General features: G+C 35.2%; 1 protein-coding gene across 5 annotated transcripts in view; it reads left to right on the forward strand.

Annotated features, from left to right (window-relative positions):
• The window catches only part of LOC105148847 (protein gustavus), a 272,603-nt gene that overhangs the window by 112,079 nt on the left and 137,721 nt on the right, over positions 1-22,803 (forward strand). Inside the window, exon 3 of one of the 5 annotated variants that reach the window (XM_087404856.1) lies at positions 7,220-7,273. The exons of the other annotated variants lie outside the window; for them this stretch is intronic. The gene's annotated coding sequence lies outside the window, so the exon portion shown is untranslated. The remainder of the gene's footprint in view (positions 1-7,219; positions 7,274-22,803) is intronic. 5 annotated transcript variants of the gene reach the window in all.

The raw sequence follows: 22,803 nt of genomic DNA on the forward strand, positions 1-22,803 counted from the left end.
GATCGAACAGCTCGAACTTTCTCGCTTACACCGGCTAAGTTCGATGTTTCTCCGACACTTTTCAACGTGTCCCGCCAGCGGAACATCAGAATAGTTAAGCTGGATCAAATACACGTAGAGAATAAAATCAATTCTGATTTCGAATTTTATATCAAATAAGCTGTATAATAATCAAATTTTTATCGGAAATTTTATTTTATTCTAATAACATTCTGTCTCTTCTTTTTCGGTTTTAGCAATTAACTCCTTTATCAGTCATTAAAGTTTAACCTATTACATTAATTTTATTTCATCACACTTGCATTATTCACATTGAATGTCTCTTTATAACTAACCACCTCCTTTATTTCACGTTCGTGTAATTTCACAATTTTTAGAAGACTCTCGGAAGGATTCGTCTCGCACGAAATAAACTTGGAATCCGTGTAATCTGCGGGAGATATGTTTTTCATCAACCTGAATCCATCTTCGAGTTGGTCCGCCTCGAGTCGCGTTGGTCTCTTAGATCTCAACCGGCTGCTTCTCTTTCCTCGAGTCGTCGAGTATTCGACTTCGTGACTCGCCATAGACATCATCCAACGGTTAGTGGAGGTCGAAGGGTATCCTAGATCTGGGTCGGTTTCTGTTGGATTACAAAGCGAAGAAGAGCGATCGCGTAGATGTGCTGTAAACTCCCTTTTTGCCAGTGAAATGTAACAGCCGTTTTTATATGTGCCAATTACTGTCCATTCGAGAAGATCTAAGATTTTGTCGACAAGAAATACTGAAAAAAATTTCTGGTTCAAAACAATGAACAAATTGGAAGATACTGACCATATCAGTCAGAATTCAACTAGAATCATAATAGATTTAATCAGAAAATTATGATTTGTCCATTTTCAACCAGAATTCCAATTAATGCAACCAGCCTCTTTTTCCAGTATATTATATAAATTCCAGTTATGTGCATGTCAAGCACTTGTCAGCAACTTGAACTTACATATTTTAAATTTTTAATCTAATAACAACTGATAAGCTTTGTACTATTTGTATTTTTACAATATAATTTTTTTCTTGCATTCTTTAGTCACATCTCTAATGAATTTTTAAAGTGTATTTATAACATTTCTTATTGAATGTATCTTTATGAAATGTATCTTTTTCTCTCTCATTTTTTCACTAATCATGATACCATATTAGTATAAAATTTTTTAAAAATGTGATAGCTTCCTGTAAACATAGTATTATGGAATTTTTTAATTAAAATCACCAATCACATACACTTTTTTTATCCATCAAGTTGACTTATTGGATGAGAACAAAGAAAGGATGATATAACCTCTATTCGTAGAGACATCTACCTAAATTCACAAGATATTCACGAATTTAAGAAACTCTAGAGAATTATCTTTAGAGTCAATTTAACAGTACAGTAATTTAAGAAAGAGAACTTTGAACTCCAGTCTTATGATGACCTGTCACTCATGAATGAAGGAGGCATGCACGAGGCTTATTCAGACATATTTGTCAAGAAATAATTAAGAATATAATTTTCAGTCAAGAATATAATTTTTTATTATAATTTTTATTCCCTTTTTATATAAATTTTTAAAATAAATGGTTACATTTAAAAATGTAAAAAATATAGTTGTAGATATAATTATATATAATAAATAAATAAAATTGTTAACTAAATAATAACTTTATTATTAAGATCGTTTACTCATCAAATTTAGTTTATTTTATTGTTACTTAAATACAAAGTATTACAATCGTTGAAGACAGAAATAGACATATAGTTTTTTGTATTGAAAGTGTGAGAAAATATAGCTAAGGAAAGAGGTCTTGCGTCATTTATATTCTTACATCGAGTAACGTTTCTTCGTTTGCACATTCAAGTCCTGAGAATCTCCGTTGCAAGGTATCGTTTCTTGAAAATGACTACGGGGACCGCGGACCAATCTTAATAATGCAGCTACCTACCGCGGCGTATACCTCGATCCCTTTTGCACGACAAGAGCAGCCAGACGGGATAACGTCATGTAATGAAGATTAATCTCGTCTAGCTAGTGCGCACCGACCATACCGCATTCATAAATCAATCATATCCGTCCGATTATCATTCAAATCGGTCCCCGATCCTCTTCGCTGCTTACTGTTGCTGGCTACACGTCGTTGCGCGGAATCGACAAATAGGCTACGATCGGTTGGCTATGACGACCTAAGAACTGAACGATCGCAATAAACTCGGTAGACAATGGTAGGTAGATCGAACTAATGGCAAATCAAATATTAACCAAAAATGACATTTTGTGTTATAACGAAAGAAGCTATTTCACGTTTCATGTTTGTATTTCGTTGTTTCAATAATCATTCATGTCGAGGGTACTTATCATCTGTTTCATTATTCAACCATTAATGATTATTACTCATAGAGGTGAATACTATTGAAATGAGAGCAAATGGATTTGCAAATGCAGATATCATGGTCATTATATCGAGGAAATCCAGTAGCAATAATATAATAATATCTTTCTATCTTAGTCCTTTACCATTGACGTTTATTTGCTATTATAGGGCTTATGATAATGAAGATACCTCTATATTTCCGCGGATTCCCTTTGTGGGTGAAAGAGCTTAAGGCTTTCTACCCAATGTCGCGCGCTTATTGCAATCTTATACATTATGGAGTACTCCCTGAGTAGGTAGTGAGCGAAAACTGGAGGAAAAACGTTCCAATCTTTAGAAAAGCTTGATTAACATAAACCGAATCAGGCTAATCCCCACGATATCTCTAGAAGATATGATCAAACCGTATGAATAAGTTTTTCGCTTACTCCGCCGATACGTAGATCGGCCTCTTACAGCGGAATTAATTGTTTCGATTGTGTAGGCAATGAAGGACAGCAAAAACCGCGCAAATGAAAAAATATCCCGTCTCCGACTGTGAAACCTAACCGACTATGAAAGGACACAATCGACAGCTTCGAAAGGCCACGTGTCCCTTTCTCAGCGCAATCATGTCGCGTTCCCTTCGATCTAACAGCAATAATAGTAACGTTCGTGCGATTCGCATAACGCGAACCTTGGATAACGTAGTATATGGCATGCTTTTTCTCGCTGTGCACACAAACCATGTATTCGACGATTGCCCCTGAGATTCTCGACCTATCATCATCGAGGTAGTAACCACAGACTGATCGATTCGGGGAACTCTCTAATTTGCCTTTTCAAGTTCGCCCGTTACAGCAAAAAAAAAAAAAAACGCAGTCTGAGTATCAGGTAGTAGCTGCGTTAGAATTTATCGTACGGCTTCGAAAAGTTTCCAAGTAATCGGGCGTTCGTAAAATTTCAGGCAAGTGCCGACATATAATTGCTTTTATTCCCCCTAAGGCATAGAATTTTTAATTTTATCTATGTTATAATATTTTACTACCATAAATATTTTCTATCGCGTATAATAATTTTTGTTTAATTTAAATAAGATTTTTTTTTTCTTTTTGAGAGAACGCATTCATTTTTTTTATAACATTTTAATGTTGAATACAAGCGCGTTATTATCGTCATTATATTTGCTCTGCTTTGCTGCGTAAATTCATTATTAAAACGAAAATTTACGTTCACATTTATACTCATTTAAATGCAATTTTGTATTATATGGACATCTTATAATTATTTTTCGAAGGATTTAATTATTATTGCAACAAATGCTGACTACAAAGTTGATAATTTTAATTGGCTCGTTTATTGGTCGCATGAAAAATGAAAAGATGCGGTGAGACAAATCATATTAATTATGCGATGGCTACGCGAGAATGGAAGACCAAATGTAAACTCGGTATGTGTCCCACCTCAACCCAATGACCGCAAACATACCGGTACATTTAATATGATAATCGACGATGTGTGCATACCTGGATTAAGCTTCGGCCTGTCTGAGAATGCGAAAACCGGTTTCCGTTTCATGGCGATGAGGACAGATTAAGGTCGATTCACATTATACGACATGACGCCATACATACTTGCAGTAACGCAACTAAAAGTGTTCTATTACGATAAGCTGGCGTCTTCATTTACGCAATATCATAGAAAAAAGGATATTGTAATGATATATGTAGAGACTACATCCAAGAATTTAGTCTTTTAATAAAATTGAATAGGGAGGATTTACGTCTTTCCCCATTTATTCCTCGGACTTGCAAATTTTCTCATGTCAAGTCATAAATCGCGTGCTTACGGATATTCAGTCGCGCGATATTATCACGATGGAGTATTTAGATTGTATTATACGAAAATTAGATTCATAGTCACTTCGCTAAAGTTAGGACGATGTTACACGCGCGTAACGCGAGATGCATAAAATTCAACATGTCAAAGTTAATTCACCGAAAAACTTTTATCCGACAAAATCTAATCTATTTCGCATAATAATCTTGTGTATTTGGTGGCCACCATTGTTCAATGTAACTCGACTTTCATGCGACTCGAAATGCGGAGCGAGGAGAGAATCGACGATTGGCAGAATACTTCTCCCCCCTGAGGGAGAGAGGTTGAGATTTGTCGCCGGAAAATTACCAGGGTGCAACGTTGCACGTATAGTCGCCTCGTAAATTTCATTTCCAGCCGATCGAACGATTTGCCCGTATAACGCACGCGGCGTTATGACGACGCCCGCTAACTTCGTCGGTTCCTACAAGCTCTTGCACGTAGATAAGTTATGGGAACGTTCACGCCGCGATCGATTAACTCGTGGAAGGTGCCCTCGCGTTGTGAACGCAGCGTTCAGATAAGAAATTATATCCTTCTTACGCAGGTATACTATACGATATATCGCTTCGTGCATGTCTCCTTTCTCTATCGGAAGCGGTATCGGTAGAGATAAAAATTGTTACGGCAGATTTTATTCCGAAAAATGAAGAAATTCTTTTCTCAACTAATCATCGATTTATATAAGATTTGTTAAATTAAATTTTCAACTATTAGCAACATAATCGTCCAGTGTTAATTACAATCTCTCTTCTTCACGAAGGTTAATTTGGAATGATGCATGTTTGGAGCACGCTAATGGAAGTTTTTCAGTAGCATGTATGTCATCTCTCATTTTATCCTAATAACGATGTCACAGGCCGCGGTCGTTAATTAGGGAGTTAATTCGCTAGCAACAATTTTAACGCCCGTTTCCACAATGCACGTTCATGTCTCTCCTAAGATTCGCATATTAATTAAGGCTCGCAGCATTCGCAACAATCGTGATCGCACAGTCACCTTGGCATTTGTGTCGAAATGGATATGCGCATCAAACAATGGCTATCGTTAATGAGTCGTGCGTAATAGCCAGCAAGTATTGGCTTCGTTAAATGACGTTTCATCACAGCAAATAACAGCGATGTCTACACCGTACACGTAGGCATGTTCAGTATCATTTTCGTAAAAATGTTTGTCTCGTTACGAAAATTAAGATTTGTATTTTGGTTAAATAATATTTATTATTAAATATACAAAAGAGAGATTCATCAATACAGCATTTTTATGGACAATTTTATTTTTGATGCAATTTTTTTCATGCGGCAAAATAAATATTTCATTTAAACTCGTAATTAATTGCAGTTGTTTGCTCGTGAAATTGCTCTTTATTGCGCAAGACTTCAATTTTTCATTTTATTGTGAGATAAAAGTCCGATGGAGCAAGAGACTCTTCCATCTCCTTTTTTCTACAATTTAATGGTGATGTAGGACTGCTAAATTGATATAATATTTTAGTATAAATTATTGTTTCTGTAGTTAATACTGTATAAAAACTTTGTGATATTTTGTTTTTTTAATGATACCAAATTTTCTCCTTTAAAGCATCTCGCGTTTTTTTTTTAATATAAGAAGAAAGGATGCTAGGGTATCTGTATAATCTTCACACAAAGCTACCTCAAAGAATACTAAATTCGTAAGCTTTCTCAGTTGTATACCACGTTACTGCCCCACATTCTTTAATCCTTTACACGTATTTACGCATGGCCAGTGAATGTCGACGTAAAAGAGATGAAGACGACATTGCGATGAAGCTTATCCTCGAAGAAACGCGGTCACATGGTACTGCGTGATAGTGATTCGTTAAAGAACGAGAGAAAAACGGGATTGGTGGGAAAGGGAGAGAAATAGAGAGAGGGTCGGTATCTTTTTCGCTACCGCCGCCATGCTGAAAACCTTCTCCCTCGGGGCTGTCGCTTACAAGGGCGTGGGCGTGCAAACCCAGGGAATTTAATACTCTCGAAATATCAGATGTCGAAGGTAAAATGTCTCGTCGTCGACAGCAATTGCAATTGCGCACGTTCGCTTTTTCTTTCCCTTCATTTATACTTCATTCTCTCCACTTCTTTCTCGAGGTCTCTTACTATAGAGCTTATTGCCTTTCTTTTCTATTACAGTCATTAAATCATTGGAAGTGATGAACAATAGCTCTGTTACAACATTCTCCCCGATCTATGCTACTTGCAGAAAAATATTTTAACAACGCTTTATAACTAATTTAGTTATTATCTTAAATTATCACGCATACCTATCTTTATTCATTACATAATACCAATACCTTAGTACTAAGTATAATCATCAACATTCAATAACTTGCACGTATAATCTTGATGTAAAATATAGCGATATACATGTATATAGTATTATAACAACATCGTGCATTATCATATTGCTATCGTTATCAGTCTGTACTAAATCGATTACAAATAATAATTGACGCATTATAGAGCATTGATGCGCATTTACAACATGTATTCGATATTCTTTATCAACGGACTACACGACAGATTGTTGCAACACGGCGACTACCATATTTTCCGGCCTTTCGGCAAATATTTTGCGAACGATTCTATTGTCAAAGAACGGGATGCTATCCCGTTATGAAAAAGCCAACGAGTGCAATCGAGTTAGTTAGTACCATTACGCGTGAACACACACGTGTTCTCATCAAAAGTGCACCGTGAAAGAGATTACCACGTGGAAACATTCGATGTCTCGAATTACTTGATGCATGTCCGATCGCCAGTCAATCCTACGAAGCGAGAATACATCGTAACTTTATCGTGAAATACTTTTTGTCCCATTTCTCTCTTCTCTTTTCACATAAACATTACATAAATAACTCGGTCGCAATGTTCATGATATTTAGAGTGTCATTTCTCATTACTTTATTATACAACGGTGTAACTGATGACAACAATCATTTTCCTTGTTTCAGGTAAGGTGATACTCCTGGTGTTCTAATTGGATCTTCGCGTCTTCTCGATTTTTCGTGAGTACCGTATTATCTATCTCACGTTTCGTAATAATGCGCGATCGGCCGATGATGATAAAAAAAAGTATTGTGATTTTGAGAATAAAGATGATTCGGCGCCGATACAAAGAATTTCTAACGAGCTCGCGAGGGCCAGAAGGAAGGCCGCAAAGGGCGAACTTGCGACGCGTGTAAATTTAAGGGTTTCGCCAACCTTTTTTCATCGTTGTCCTCGGCTTCGTTCCGTGGTTTTCTTCAGTGCCCTCATCTACTGTGATTGTCATTGTAAGAATGCGTCCGAGAGAGGGAAGGTGTGTTCTGCTGTTCCATGCGAGAACTCATCTCGTTTCTCTCACTTTCCGCGCGAAACTTCAACCCCATTGTGAAGGGAACATTTAATACGGCGCGATTATTTCTCTCTTTTTTTCCCGCGGCGAAATAAAAATTTTACGATGCGCTGCTTCGGGTAGATTTTCAACATAAAAGGAGAGACGAGAATGACGCTTTATTGCACGCCATCGTCATAAACGCTGCATTAAAAATCTCATTCGACAGCAACATTTTGCAACTGACATAATGACAAGTTCCATCTTGGTAGTCAATTTTTTTTATTAATGAACCTCTATCGATGAGAAATTGAGATTTTTCCCGGGATATACGTTTTACACGTGAATTGATATTATTTAAATTTTCTATTTAATAATTTTGAAGACACTTAATGTAAATTTCATACGATAGCAATCATAGGACTCCTCGTACTGTTCTCGCGTATAATGGAAACTAAGGGAGAGTTAATTCTATTCAAAGAATAATTTATTTCTCAATTTTTTTTTGTAGTTTTTACTGAGTTTTTCCGCGTTTTTTCCACGGGAATGATTCCCCTTGGGGATGGTTGTAGAATCTTTCGGCATCGCGTACATTAACCTCGGCGGAGGGATCGAGAAAGAACCGAAGGGAGAAAAGGAAAACGGGAATGAGATGAAGAGAGCGAGAAGGGATGAAATAGGCGCAATCTATGCATCTGAGCTGTATCGGTGTCTGAAATCGATGATGACGTCACGTACTACAAACACGTGCACGCTGCCAGCTGTTTTCGACATCTGCATAACGCGGTGTTGAAAATTATGCGAAAAATTGTGACGAATGCGCTCACGTTAGCGTGGCACGCGTTCATTAACTCGTACATTTTGTTCAGTTTAATTTTATTGACGAGAACGTAAACTGAATTCATAATTTGTAATTTAATTAGATGTTCGAAATAAGCATCCATATATCTCTACAATGTAAAGAAATAATAAAATACAATTCTTTTAATTCTGTTGACAATGTTTTTCCTCTACTGCGTATTAAATAAAAACTAGAGCAATTGTTTTACGTTTAATCGAACGTGTCACATTTAGCCACTTTTCATATTATAACTTTTACAGAACGAGAAAGTCACTATATAATGGCGCTGAAACAGTCATATTTTGAGACATGGAATACAATGAAATAATGAAACAATTGTACTCGAGGAAAAACAATAAGATTTTACAAATAGACCCATCGCCCTCTAATGGTTAAATTTTTAAAACGTCTGCGGTATGATTTTGCGATTTGATTTTTTTACTCTCAACAAAGCAAACTTTTTTTTTTAACGTATCACGAAGACCTGAGAAAAGCGGAAATAATTAAACGGTTCGTAGATACGCAAGGTATCCATATGGCTTATAAAAAATATCGAGCGTAACGTCACCGCGTTGCATTCGCGTTGAGTAATGCTTGTAATTTGCGACAAGATAATTTTAAGGATAACAGTCTTCATAATAATGTATTACATTACTTATTCGCGTACCACTCTAATTCAATACGTACAATTTTCACGTGCACCTGCTTTTTCATTTTAAACCGCCGCGTTATTTGCGCATTTTACTTTCAACGACGCAAATATTCAGGAAAAAAACTGTAATCGCATTGTTTCGCCGCTCACTATCTATACCGTTGAAGCAATTATTATATCCGAGCACAGCGAAAATTGGGTTATATAAATTAATCCTCCATTAAAAACGTACGAGGGTGTAAATATAGATACTTGTAACAAGATTCGCTCTTCATGATAAATCTCGGAGACCGAGTTCATAATTTTTTTTTTTTTTTTCCTACTTGGTCTCGACGCGAGACTGTCCGATCATAAATTGAGTCTTCCGTTTCAATTATTTTTCGCAATTATTCAAGCTGCATCCGGCAAGAGCAGAGCCGTCATCGCAAAGTTTTCCGTCCGCGGCGCAAGAATCTGCGCCGAGATTCGCTTTTTCTCATTCGCCTGGGTTAACGAAGTCTTCGAAGTTTCCGCGGGCGGAATTCTCGATTGCAAAAGAAACACGGTAGCATTGCATTTTTCATCCGAGTTGCCAGTTACGAGTTTTCCGTGGTAGGAATGCAAAGGGAGGTATGCAACATCATGCAATGGCGCGTGTGACAATAGTGGAATGTTGATCGGACATTTTTAACGGTAAAGAAGTTACGTTAATTTAATTTTATTTTATTTTATTTTTTTTTTTTTTTGCCTAGAGTAGAATGCGCGCAAAATATCGAGCGTGTGTCAGTTGCAATGCAGGTTACCACGTGTACTGCGATGCTTCACTGCTTTGCTGCGGCGCTCGTTGCTTGTTGCCTGCTTCGTTGTCTGTTCTCGGTGATAGATCACGTGCTATCTTCCGCGCGTGTTTCACTACACGCAACTAACGCGAACCAATCGCAAAAATCGTCTCTCTTCTTTTCACGTCTTCTCTTCTTTCACGTGGGTTCCATAATGATTTTAAATCAATCATATGCTGCAGACACGGCACGCATCTCAGTGATAACCGGACCTTATCGCTTAAAGAATATCTCTTCTTGGAAAATTACAAGTTTCGCAGAAACAGAGTAATTTTGACTTTAACAAGTAGAATACAAATAATTTATACATATTTTGAAATTGGAAACCTATTGGAAATTTTTTAACAAGTATCCTTATCCCAAATCCGTTTCGCAAATCGAAAACAACAAAGAAGCGTACAAACGAAGAAATATGAGATATATGTATATATTTTTAAAAAAAGGATATCAGAATGTTGTTATATAAATCCTTTTTCTGAAAAAAAAAACATTTCGTGTTTAGATTATTGAAAATATGATACCTTATGCAAAAGGAATTTATTTTCCGCATAGACAACCGACAACCATTATCACCAACGTTGGAAGCTTATGTCGTGTTTTGCGGGTGCTGCCATTTCGCGATATTGTCCTCGAATAGGTAAAGCTTCCGCCGGATTTACTGTCAGCGTTCCCCATTGGTCCTCGCAGCATTATACAGCCTCTACTCGATAGCAATGTAGCATATACCACTGGCGAATCTCCTATTCCATGTGCCTTGGGATATTTAATCTCGAAGATGGAATATTTATACTATATTCATTCTGAGGTTGTATAATACCATCTTATATTACGCCATCAAAAATAGGTATATAAATTTATATGTGAAATTTGATATCGCGTCCGAACGTTCGTCATTGCGCACGATTAAAATTGTCTGAAAATCTTTTACTATACAGACAATCTATTATTATAAAATATTTGAAATTATAATTTTTTAATTGCATATTTTTATGACTTAAAATTAGGGCTTAGTTTGGGCAGCAGCGTCTTTTTTCCAATAATTGGAAATAAATTAATTGTCAGTGAAAGAGAAATAGTTAATTACTTAGCAAGACTTGCTGCTGAAAAATTCATTGTGTCGCGTATTCTTGAAGGGCTGCAGCCCCGTCGTGTTCATTCGTTTGTTCGTTCGTGTACATTATACTTACCTACGTCGGATCGTTAAACTTTGAAACCCTTCTCTCGTTGGGAAAGTCATCCGTGGCTTCCGTGGAAAAGCCATGGGAACCCGTAAGCAAATAGCGCCTCGTTAGCCAATCCTATTGCGCGATGCGTTATCGATCGCCGAGCCGATTCATGGCAACTTTGAATACACTGTTGACCGCAGGACTTGTTGGAGCTGGCGACTGGCGAAACAATTGCGCAAACAGAGTATTTCGATCATTCAAACATGCGTATTTCGCAATATTCAAGATGCGACAAAATTGAATGTTCTTGATTTCAATATTTATATATATTATATAAGATATATTATATAATAGATATATAATAGATATATAATAGATATATTTTAAACTAATATAATAAATATATTTTAAACAAATATAGATACAACATTGTTGTGATACAGTAAAAATATAAGTTTTTACATAATTATAATGTTTTAACACAATTTGATTTTTCTTCTCACTATCTATTGCAGATAGTTTAATTCCTCGATACAAAGAAAAATAAGAAAATTCTTACAAATTTTTATACTTTTATATAAACTCTGCACTATTTAAATGATAAGATATTTTATAACATAATAATTGCATTTATATGTTAAACATTTTTATTTATAATAAATTAATTTTAAAACGAACATTATAAAAATGTGATATGCGTATATGTACAGCAATTAAATTTTTATTAAATAAGTATATTAGTAATTAATGTAAAATCGATCAGTCTGTTTTTAATTTTTTAATTAATTAATGTATCAACGTTTCTCCTTCTCTCTCTCTCTCTCTCTCTCTCTCTCTCTCTCTCTCTCTCTCTCTCTCTCGCACATACAACTATCTTTGCTTTAATGTTGCAGATTGAAGCTGTCTTGTCTAGTATAAAATTTTTAATGGGTATAAGTACGATGTTAAAGCTTACGGATTTGCACAGATTACTAGCACAGGGACAGCTTCTATAAATAATATGAGGAATAGTTAGGAACTATGACTTAAGAATTACATTTCACATCACTGTAATTTACGCTTTATAGATTACTAAATTATACAGTACGTGTACCTAGCTGCTTTTATAAAATGGAACTGAAAGAAAATGCTTTTAACATTCTATTGATAATAGATTTTTTAAGTTCACTGCTAACGACAATGGTGTGTTATTGAATGCCAAAGTTTCATATTTAACATAAACGGACAAATTTTTATGACAATTTCTATTTTGAATATATTTTATCGTCCAATTTATAGATCGTTTAAAATATCTCAAAAAATTGGTATAAATTTTTCATTCTTTATTACATATAGTTTATTTGCAAACATGGCTCGCTAGAGAGAAATGGCTTCTAACTTTAAATTTGCGGACTATTATGACATTATATATATATACACATATTGTACACACAACACATACCTCTCGGATTTATTTTCTTAATAATCTTCTATAATAAACTAACATCGAAGTGCAAGCACATAAAATAAAATTTTTTTGGCGATAACCTTTTTCATTTCACATATTTATTAATGTATACGATTCCATGGATGAGTAATACAGTAAGTCGTATTACAACATTCGCATGTATGATACTCAAAAACCATGAGTCAAGCTTTTACACATGCTCGCTTAACTACGCTGTCGCTGTTTTTCTCCCTTTTTTGCAATTCATGAAGTTGCTTTGTTACCATCGAGCACATTCGAAATGCGTCGTTAATTAAAATTTTTAATGAATTCTCTGACGCTTCGTATTGTCGAGATGAAACACCGTTGCTTTTTTTTCCTGCGGTATTCTGGCGTTGAACGTATCGATGTGAATTTTACCATCGCGTAACTTCATTTTTACATTAAGTTCGACATGGGGAGGGGGCACGCGTTCATTAAATTTTTTAATTGCGACATGATGTTCGAGTTTTTTAATTTAAAAAATTGTTTTTATTGCACAACGGAAAATAATTTCACGATGCAATAATAATATCAGATTACAACATAATTTATCTAATTTTAAAAACGAAGTTGTAGAAAATATTTTTTAACCGTGAGAAAAAAATTAAATCTAATTCTCTGTTTTACTTTAATGGAAATTTTAAACAATTCTCTCTTACGAATTATTCCATATTCCTGAATCTAAGCACGAGATAATTTTTTGAACTCTCTATTTCTCACGCAGAATCTATCTCTATAAGAATTATTGTTGCTTATAAAGCAATCAACTCTCTCTACCGATTTCCAAAATCTTTTCGGAGGATGGCCGACAAGAGAGCGCAGAGAGTATCGAAGCACGATAACCACTGGCTCGTATTGATCCTCGCGGGGGTGTACAGGGGCTGAAAGAACCGAGAGCAAGAGGGATGAAGAGAGAGCTTCGGCTGCACACACCCATATACCCTCTCAGGGGTGCGCTCGCGCGTGTGCCACGTATGTATGTGTATGTTTGACAGTGAGGCGGAATGACAGAGAGAGGGCTGGAAGAGGGGAATAGCGAGAGAGCCCATGAGGCAGGGAGGAGAAACCGCCGGGAGAAGAAGGGTGAGTTTAGCTGTGGAACATCCCCCGGTGACTGACACACACCCCAAAACCGAACCAACCCCGAATCTAGCCCCAACCTAACCTGCAGGCTCGTACAACCTAACCCGAGATATCCGTGGCACTACTACTTGCGTAAAGAAGTTAACTTATGCGAGTCCCAGAGGGGGTGGATGGCCGCTGCAACCCGCCGCACCGCGTCGGCACCGATGAGGAGACTCGTTCTCATCGCACGCAAGCTGGGGACATCAAGCTCTCGATCGCAGTATGCAAAGCCACCCCGTCATCGTAATTACAAAAATGTATTCGCGTTGGGACGATCGCACCGGCTGCAGGGAAAAAGCATTTTAATCGCTTTTTACGCACCGCTTTATGGAGATGTCCGCTCGTCGAAATTCGCACCGACACGTGAAACGACACGAGGCGTCGAATACGGTTTTATATTTAACATAACACGACGGTTAACGTTACGCACATTGTGGAAAACATTTCGTTTTCAGGAATATAGGTAGGAATTAATGGTATAGGAATATTCTGATTTATTATAATGAAATAACTACATGTATATAAATAATATTTTTATTGAAGGATCAACACAGCAAGAAAAATGGTGGTTTGGTTGAAAATGAAGAAATCAGAAGATTCTGATTAAATCAATTAGAATTCTCCGGTTATCTCAACTAGGATTTTAGTAGATATTTAATCAGAAAATTTTCTAATTAAATCTACTAAAATTCTAGTTGAAATAATCGGAATTTTGATTTAATCATCATTTTCTGGTTTGTCTATTTTCAACCATTTTTTCATTGCAAACATACAAAAAATAGTTACAACGTAATAACTTAAGGTTAATTTCTCTTGTTAGAAATTTACGTTTCTAGCGAAGAAAAACAGTTGTAGAAATTTAATTGCTACATCAAGAAACTTTATTTGGCGAGAATGGTAGCGCCTACGTCTCGTTATGAATCGTGCCACGAGTCTCGCTTATCAAACGCCATATGGCACGTTAATATGTCGTCCAACATCAGGCGCTTTTTTATGCAGCTATGCAAACGACCGTCCAGAGTGCATTTCGGAGTTGGGATTGTCGGTCGTGTCGAAACGTCCCTCGGTAACGACAGCAAGAGGGTTCCGCCGAAAATACATAGCGAGACTATCCCTCCACCCCCACCCTTGCTCTACATATCCCCCTCTCTCTCTTTCTATCTCATGGTGGCGATGAACCCGTCCTTTTCGCTCTTCTGTCTCAGCGCTGTATCTGTCCGCCTTGCATACTTCCATGATAACCATTAATACCATTCCGTTCAAATCTGTCGACCAATGTCCAAATGTGTATTATGATCGAATGATCATTGTAATCCTACGATTTCCTAGTTTCCTGACACTGATTAATCGCTCTGATTAAGATCATTGCTATATCTACTGATAGCGTCGACAATATCGATGATATTAATTAATATTTTAACATACATTTCTCAAGCTTGTCCTAAATTTAAAGTAATATGTTACACATATGCAATCACTATGTACTTCTTGTTTTAAATATTTCCTAATATTGTATTTAAATACAATATATTATTATTATATTAATTTTATCCTTTATTTCACAAAGACCAATTATTACTACTAATTTAATTTAGTAAATTTAGTAAATGCAGTTTATCGAAAAAATAAAGATAAGTTTATCAATAAAAGATTAAAGGAAAATTAATTTTAAAATAAATTTTTTAATATTATTTTTGTATTTATTATCGGAAAAATATTTACTTCAAAAAAGTAAATATATGTTATACGTAGCATAATAGAAAAGTGATTGCATAATTGTGGTTGATAATTATTGTTACGTTTTTGAAGATTTTTGAAATAGCACATCGCACCTCGTGGTATCTCGAAATTCGCTTTCACGTTACTAATTAATTACATTTAGGCAACTAGCGGTACGCGATAAATTAATTTTCCTGTAACGCGGCTATACGAATCGGCAGCTTTGTAACGAAGGACTAACAATATGCGATACGAATTATCATCAAAGCGTGGAAATTCGCGTCGACGACGTTTATTAGATCGTTTGCGCGTGTCCGGATAATTCCTCGATTGATTTTGAAAATCGCATTACGGCAGATTCCAGGGATCCAATTTGTATTTCCGACCGACTATAGGAGAATCAATTCTCAAAATAAATCAATCATCGGGCTAGTTCCGAAAATAGGGTATAATCTGTCAACAATGTCACAGTGTGTCTTCATCTCATCAAAATCGACACGAACAATTAAACTTATTCCGAGAAAGTAAGTCATTTCAGAACATTCTAGATTTCTCTCTATTCTATTTTAACTTTTTCTTTTTCTTATTATTTCATACCATTTTCAACATTTGGAATGACTTCCGCTATTAAAGTTTCTCGAAAAATGTATATTTGTAATTGAAATTTTCGAACTGCTAAATTTTTCCATTAATACAGCTCAAATCAAATTTGTTCATTGACATCTTAAATTATGCCTCGCGCAGCCAAGACAAAAACTGAACGGTGACATCTGTGGGTTAACGTCGATCCCAGACAGTCGGGTCGTTCACCCCGATAGGTCGAGAGCCCCCAAAATAAGCGGTAAACGCATACATATATATGTACATACATATATATATATATATATATACCCACATACATATATACACACATATATATTGTATATATTTAGATATATCTATATGTATGTGTGTGTGTGTGTGTGTGTGTGTGTGTGTGTGTGTGTGTGCGTGTGCGTGTGTGTGTGTGTGTGTGTGTGTGTGTGTGTGTGTGTGTGTCAGAGATACATGCTTACAATGAGGGATACGCGTTCGCGTTAACCAGAGGGATTTTTCGTGGTATACACACCGAAAATCAGCGAGCCTGTGAGCCTGTAATAAAAGCCTCGACTCTCCGGTCCTGCGTGCCGTTGGTAGATGCTCTAAAACTAATCTCCAATGCGCTCGGCCGGGACCGTCTGAAAAGGCATTAATCCCTCGCGCCACCGGCGCGAGTATTCAGGTACGTGTTTGCAGACAGGTACCTACTGCACTTACAAGCTCGACGGCGCCCTATAAATAGCGCGGTCGTGCTTGCCGCTTTATCAAGGCATATATACCTCGAGCGTGTCGAGAGAGAGCACCGAGGCGCAGGGACTACTTTCGAACCACGTCCTTTTTTTCCCTCCCGCCTTTTCGTTCTTTCGTCGTGTTCGCAACTCGCGTTTTGCGCGTTTACTACTAGTTTTTAGAATTTGCGTTCAATTACAATGATTGTCCGTTTATGTCGATTCTTACGCTGCAATTGAACAACGGTGAAAAAGGATATATGCATACCTATTATGCATTTATTTCACCTCATTTAGTGCCAAATGTGTGTTACATTTCGGCCAATGATCATTTGTAATATTTGAAATTGTCCATGCTGTATAATTAAATTTACGTATCTTGTATTTGCAGAGATCCGTTAGCGGTCTGGTTGTGAAATAAATGAAAATTTGATTGACGCCATTTAAATTTGCACGATATCAAATATCGTTAATTGTACCACTGTTAAAGGTAGATTTAACTATTATATTTTTGTAATATGCGTTTGCGTGTTGCGTTTTTTTCTTCTAAAGATGCGGATTATGTATAATTTGCAAAAAGGTGGAGTTTCATCCATCCCCTCTCCCCTATTTTGTAACCATGCCGAGATAAGGCATCCTACATGACATACGTAGGCTCTTATACTCGTTATCGCGGGGTGGGCCTGCTCGTTAAGTCTGTATAATTATTCGTGTCAGCACGCGTGCTCGCGCACGCGTTATCACGAGTTTGTTTCGCGAAAGTACCCCGTCATTGTTGTCGACGGCCAATTATCGGCATGAATTACTGATTGCCATTAATTAAAAGAAACAGGTGCGGCCAGTCCTACTGTTTGTTCCTCAATACAAAAGAAACGAGAAACCGCGAATCCGAGATAGTCGCCAAATGAAGATAAAAGAGCAATTGTAACTCCTTGAATTTTTAAAAGACCAGAAAGTCAAATTAGAGTACAATTAAAAATAATTTTATCCAATTTTTAAGAATACATCAATTTTTTGTGAAAAAAATGTAAATATATTAGGTGTTGGAATTAATTCGTAGCGTTTTACAAGTGATGGGAAGTACTTTCATTAATGTATTTTTTAATGCTCATGTGAAATAAATAACATTCTTTCATTAAAAACGCTACGAATTAATTCCAACACCTAATAATAAAAATTAAATATACTAAATTAATGAAAGAAAAATGGAAAGATGCGATATAATGTGTAATATAATATTTATTTAAAGTGGAGCAGCAGTAGCTAATTTTAGTGTATTAAAATATGATTCATAAAATTAGTCACGCGGAAGTTTGTTTGATTTACACATGCGTGCTCAGATTTGCAACTTTAATGCTTCCTATAACAGTGACTGCAATGTCGCGGTAACGGGCAAGCGCAAGCTGTTGCATTAATTATGCATACGAGACGTAATCGATTTGCAACACTGTTGCGATAATAATTAATTTATATCGGCCTAATACTTTCTCACGCTGTTGCATTTCACGAGTTGTATTATTAATATGATTTAATATGCTATCATCACCTGTCTGTTTTACGATTGCGACATGGCAATAAATAAAATGAGATTATTCTCGAAGTGTACTTTGGAACAACGTGTGCTGTATTACAAAATGCTCTCCTGTCTCTTTTCACAAAAGAGCGACAAAACCATATTGCACGATTTGTCTGATGACGCGACATTGTTCTCTGTCTCTTCCATTATCGACCCTTAAGTGTAACATATATTTTATCATTTCTCCTTGCACATATACATCTCAAAAATACAGATTTGCAGCCTTTAGATTAAAAAAAAACTGCCATGAGAGCAAAAACGTTTAGAAATGAATGTGCATCAAATTCACTTTATCATATTTAATGCTTTCGGACAGCAGCAAGCTTAATTTATATAAATAAATACTGTATATATTTTTTTTATAAAATTTATTTTACAAACTTTATAAAAATATTTTTTTAGATGATTATAGCTTTCCTTTGCATTAAAATTTACTTAATCTCGGAAATAAAAAAATCTTATTAATTATTACCTGAAAAATTTAAAGATAGTATTAGAGTTGCGAATAAATAACAAAATACATAAATGAAACTTTTTATATTATATATTTTTGCAAGATAGTTCTACTTTTTTTACATTATTAATTAGAGTCAAGTAAAAATTTAACATTATTTTAATTTGAAATTTTTTTTTTTAAAGGAATATGCTTGCAACGCGTGTAATATATTTTAATAATTTCATTTGGAAAGTTTTTAAATATTATCACGCGCGCTATTTCATTCGCGTCTGATAAAATATATTTGCAAAATCAACTACAAATATTTGTAACAACTGTATAAACACGCGGATGTAGATTATATGATTATGAAGATGCTCAATATTAAATTCTAAACAGCGTTTGACTGAATTTTTATGCAATTTTGTACAATTCTGTATAATTTTCATTTCAAAATTTCGTGAAATTTGATTACGATTCTTTTAAGCGTTCTAAATAGCCTTGAGAATAAAGCCGCAGATAAACCACGCACGCGATAATTTCTCAGTGCAAGAATGACGCATAAGACGTAATCGACCTTATTATTCGCTGAACAATGAACAATTGCGTACAAGAGTAGAAATAATCACCAACGCGCGGACGAAACACCGATACTCGAGGACAGGCCGTGAGCTTTTTCATTGCCTTTTGCGAATATCACGTTCTTGTTAACGCTTTCCATTATAATATTCCGCCACCTCATTATGTAGCGAAAAAATTGAGAGAACCTAATCATTCTAATTTGCTAATCGGCACGTCCTATCGAAATGCATAAATAAGAAGGAAAGAGAAAATGATAAAAACGAAGGAGGAGACGTAGAGAGAAAAGGAAGATTGGTATATTCCGTTTTGCTTCATCCGCACTCGAAAACCTCAGTGAATAAGCGGCGGAATATTTTCCTAACCCGCTCTTCCTCGGTATTGCAGCGAAGTATTCAAATATTTAAACACGAAAATATACGTGGAAGGCACCTGCATGAATTATGCATAAGACGTGTCCACCGTCGCGTCTCTTTCCCTCTCCTACCTTCTTTTCTCCCTTTCTCACGTTCTCAAGTCCTTTCTCCCGTAACCCGTGCTTCCTTCTTCGATGCCACATGAACTTCTGTCAGCATCGTTGCCTCGTGTCCAGGCACATACTTGAGGAAAAAGGCTGCCCCGTTGTATCGTCGTGGAATGTACTCTGCGCGACACGTCATTGCCCGCAAATCTTATAACGGAAAATTAAAAGGGGCGAGAAACGTTATCGTTGCGACAAGATGCATATCTTCGCGTTTACATAAATTGCTTAAAATTTTTTTACGATAATTCAAATTATTTTATGCGATACACAATGTAGTGAACAGAACATTTTTATTCGATTCTGAAGCATAAACTCATGCGTTCTTAAATGAAGTGTGGGCACTTTACTTCTTAGCGACAAAACATTTTTTTATTTAGAAAATATATATTTATTTTTTTTATGTTTTATTTGAATAATGGATGATATTGAACAATGTATTATATAATTAATATGCTGTATATATATATATATATATATATATATATATATATATATAATGTAATAGAGTAGATGTTCGAGAATTTGTTAAACAATTATTGTCATCGATATGCAACGAGAATACATTCAAGGAGCATACAGTAACAGGAAAGTTAAAAATCCTTGATCTTGATCACGCATGAGAATCGTGGCGAGAATAATATGGATACTGTGGCGTCCGGTTGCATTTACGATTTATGGTAGCTTATTTTAACATCAATCGTCTGTATAATTCCAATATTATGTTTAGTCACGATCTCTACCGGAAACTAGTTTCCATTTCATCATCAATTTATATTATAAATTATTATCTATAACACGTAAATGAATCGACCTAATATCGATTAATTTATAAAAACTTATTAATAATATATTTTTTATAGTGTTTCCATGAGAATAAAATAATTAATTGATTGGATAAAAGTGGATTATATAGTCTAATATATTTTTGAAGTTTTTCTAAAGGCACCGATGAAAATATTTAATATTTAAATTACAACTTTTAGCATTTAATTCTCCATCTGTAATCTGAATCTTTTTTAGCACACAAACTAAATTTCGCTCTTAAATAAAGGAGTCCAGTTATCCCTTCTAAAATATCTTATTAAATAGGAACTATTATTAATTTAATAGAGACGTTAAAAAGTAATCCTGAATTTTTCCACATTTTTTGAAAAGCTAAACTAGAAAAAAAACTTGATTTAAACGAAAGGAATAAAAATTTGATTATAAACGAAGGTTTAATTCTAATGTGATTACATACATATATATATATATAAACATATATACTTTATATTTATTGTACAATTATTCTATAAATACTTAACTAAATTTTAATAACCCACGTGTTCGTTATTGACATTTATCGTGACATTTATCAACTTATTCACCATGCAAAAAAAAAGATATTTTTCAATCCGATAATTCCACCAGGTTTCTAACTTTCAGACAACTGAATTCCCGACATTGCGTCAAAAGCCATGTGAGTTACATCATAAGTTAAACGGAATTGAGCTAAATCCGCGATGCTTTTAATTATTTATTTTGTCGTATTCTTACATGTATTTATTAACAGCTGTACATATTCAGGTGGCATAGTAAACAACGGTACAAAATAGGATATCACTACACATAAAGTAACGTTGCACATATCGCGTCGTAAAATTAATTATACAATTTTAAATTATACAATTTCGTGAAAATTATTTACTCTGTGTGTGTTTTTTACTTCAGTTGTTACAATAAAATACAAGTGTAACTACGCGAGTATACATGTGGACATGTTGAAAGAATGATTTTATCTCAGATAAGAGTTTAATTCTCGTAATTTCTCCAACAAATATGTTGTTTACACCGAGCGATAGCAGAAATGTGTCCAAGTTTCGTTTCTTATTCGAGTGGGAAAGCGTTTTACGGCATGCACCAAAGCGCGGTAGCGCACGGTGCACCGAGCGTAGTTCCTAAGAATAATGCGGACGTCTAATGCATATAATGATAGGCATGGTAGCCTTGGTGATGTAACTTTCACAAGGTTCTCCCGTGCTTTGTTGCTCACCGATACGATCCAATCATCTCTTTTCTCTCTCTTTCTGTCTCCTTTTCTCATTACTACATTCGTACACCTATACTTTCCACCTATCATGAAGAGCTCGTTACACATCTCGCTGTGTATCAATTAAGAGAAACTCGCAGGTTTACATATCTTTCTGACGCTCTTGAAAATTAGTCGTCGTTTTTCCTTTCTCCCTATCTTTCCTCCCGCCAAGCGTTCGATTAATCGCACCCATACCCTTCCCTTCATTCATTCTATTGGCACTTTCGACGCGCCTTGTAGGAAAAGTTACACATTCATTCATGCGTAATGGATATCTTGTTCTATAAGGTTACTCTAAAAATTTCACTCGATTTATTTGAGATCGAAAATAGCCAATATTACTTTACATCTTTAAAATGCGCAAGTTGTTTTAAAATTTAACCTTGTAATTGTAAAAAATTACACGTATACTTTATTACAATATATACATATAATTGTAAACAATATGTGTAAACAATAAATATGTATAATTGTATTTACAATTTGTAAGACTGATTTATAAAAATTAATTGTTCATTGATTTTCAAAAATGTAACAATTTAACTCTTTGTCGATTATTGCAAAATTTTAAATTTTAAAATATTTAAATTTAACATACATACGCTGTGTGTTAAATCTATAATATCAAATTTAACCTAATTTAAGTCGCTATACTGCTTCTACTCAATATATCGTTATTTTATATTAAAACAATGTTAAATTTAAAACTATAGTATCAATAATGATTATACAGCGTTAAATTAATACTATATATAGTATTAAATTTAACAACTATTTTAGTATAAAATAACGATATATTGAGTATTAGGAGCAATCGCGACGTAAATTAGGTTAAATTAACCATTATAGATTTAACGGTGTACATCTATTTGCTGCAACATTTCTGTCGTTCTACTTCGTAAAGGCAAAACTTATCTGTCACGAGAGCAATGATATCCCCG

This window comes from Acromyrmex echinatior, chromosome 3 (assembly GCF_024713525.1).
Source record: "Acromyrmex echinatior isolate Ae372 chromosome 3, ASM2471352v2, whole genome shotgun sequence".
In the NCBI taxonomy this organism is placed as follows: domain Eukaryota; kingdom Metazoa; phylum Arthropoda; class Insecta; order Hymenoptera; family Formicidae; genus Acromyrmex; species Acromyrmex echinatior.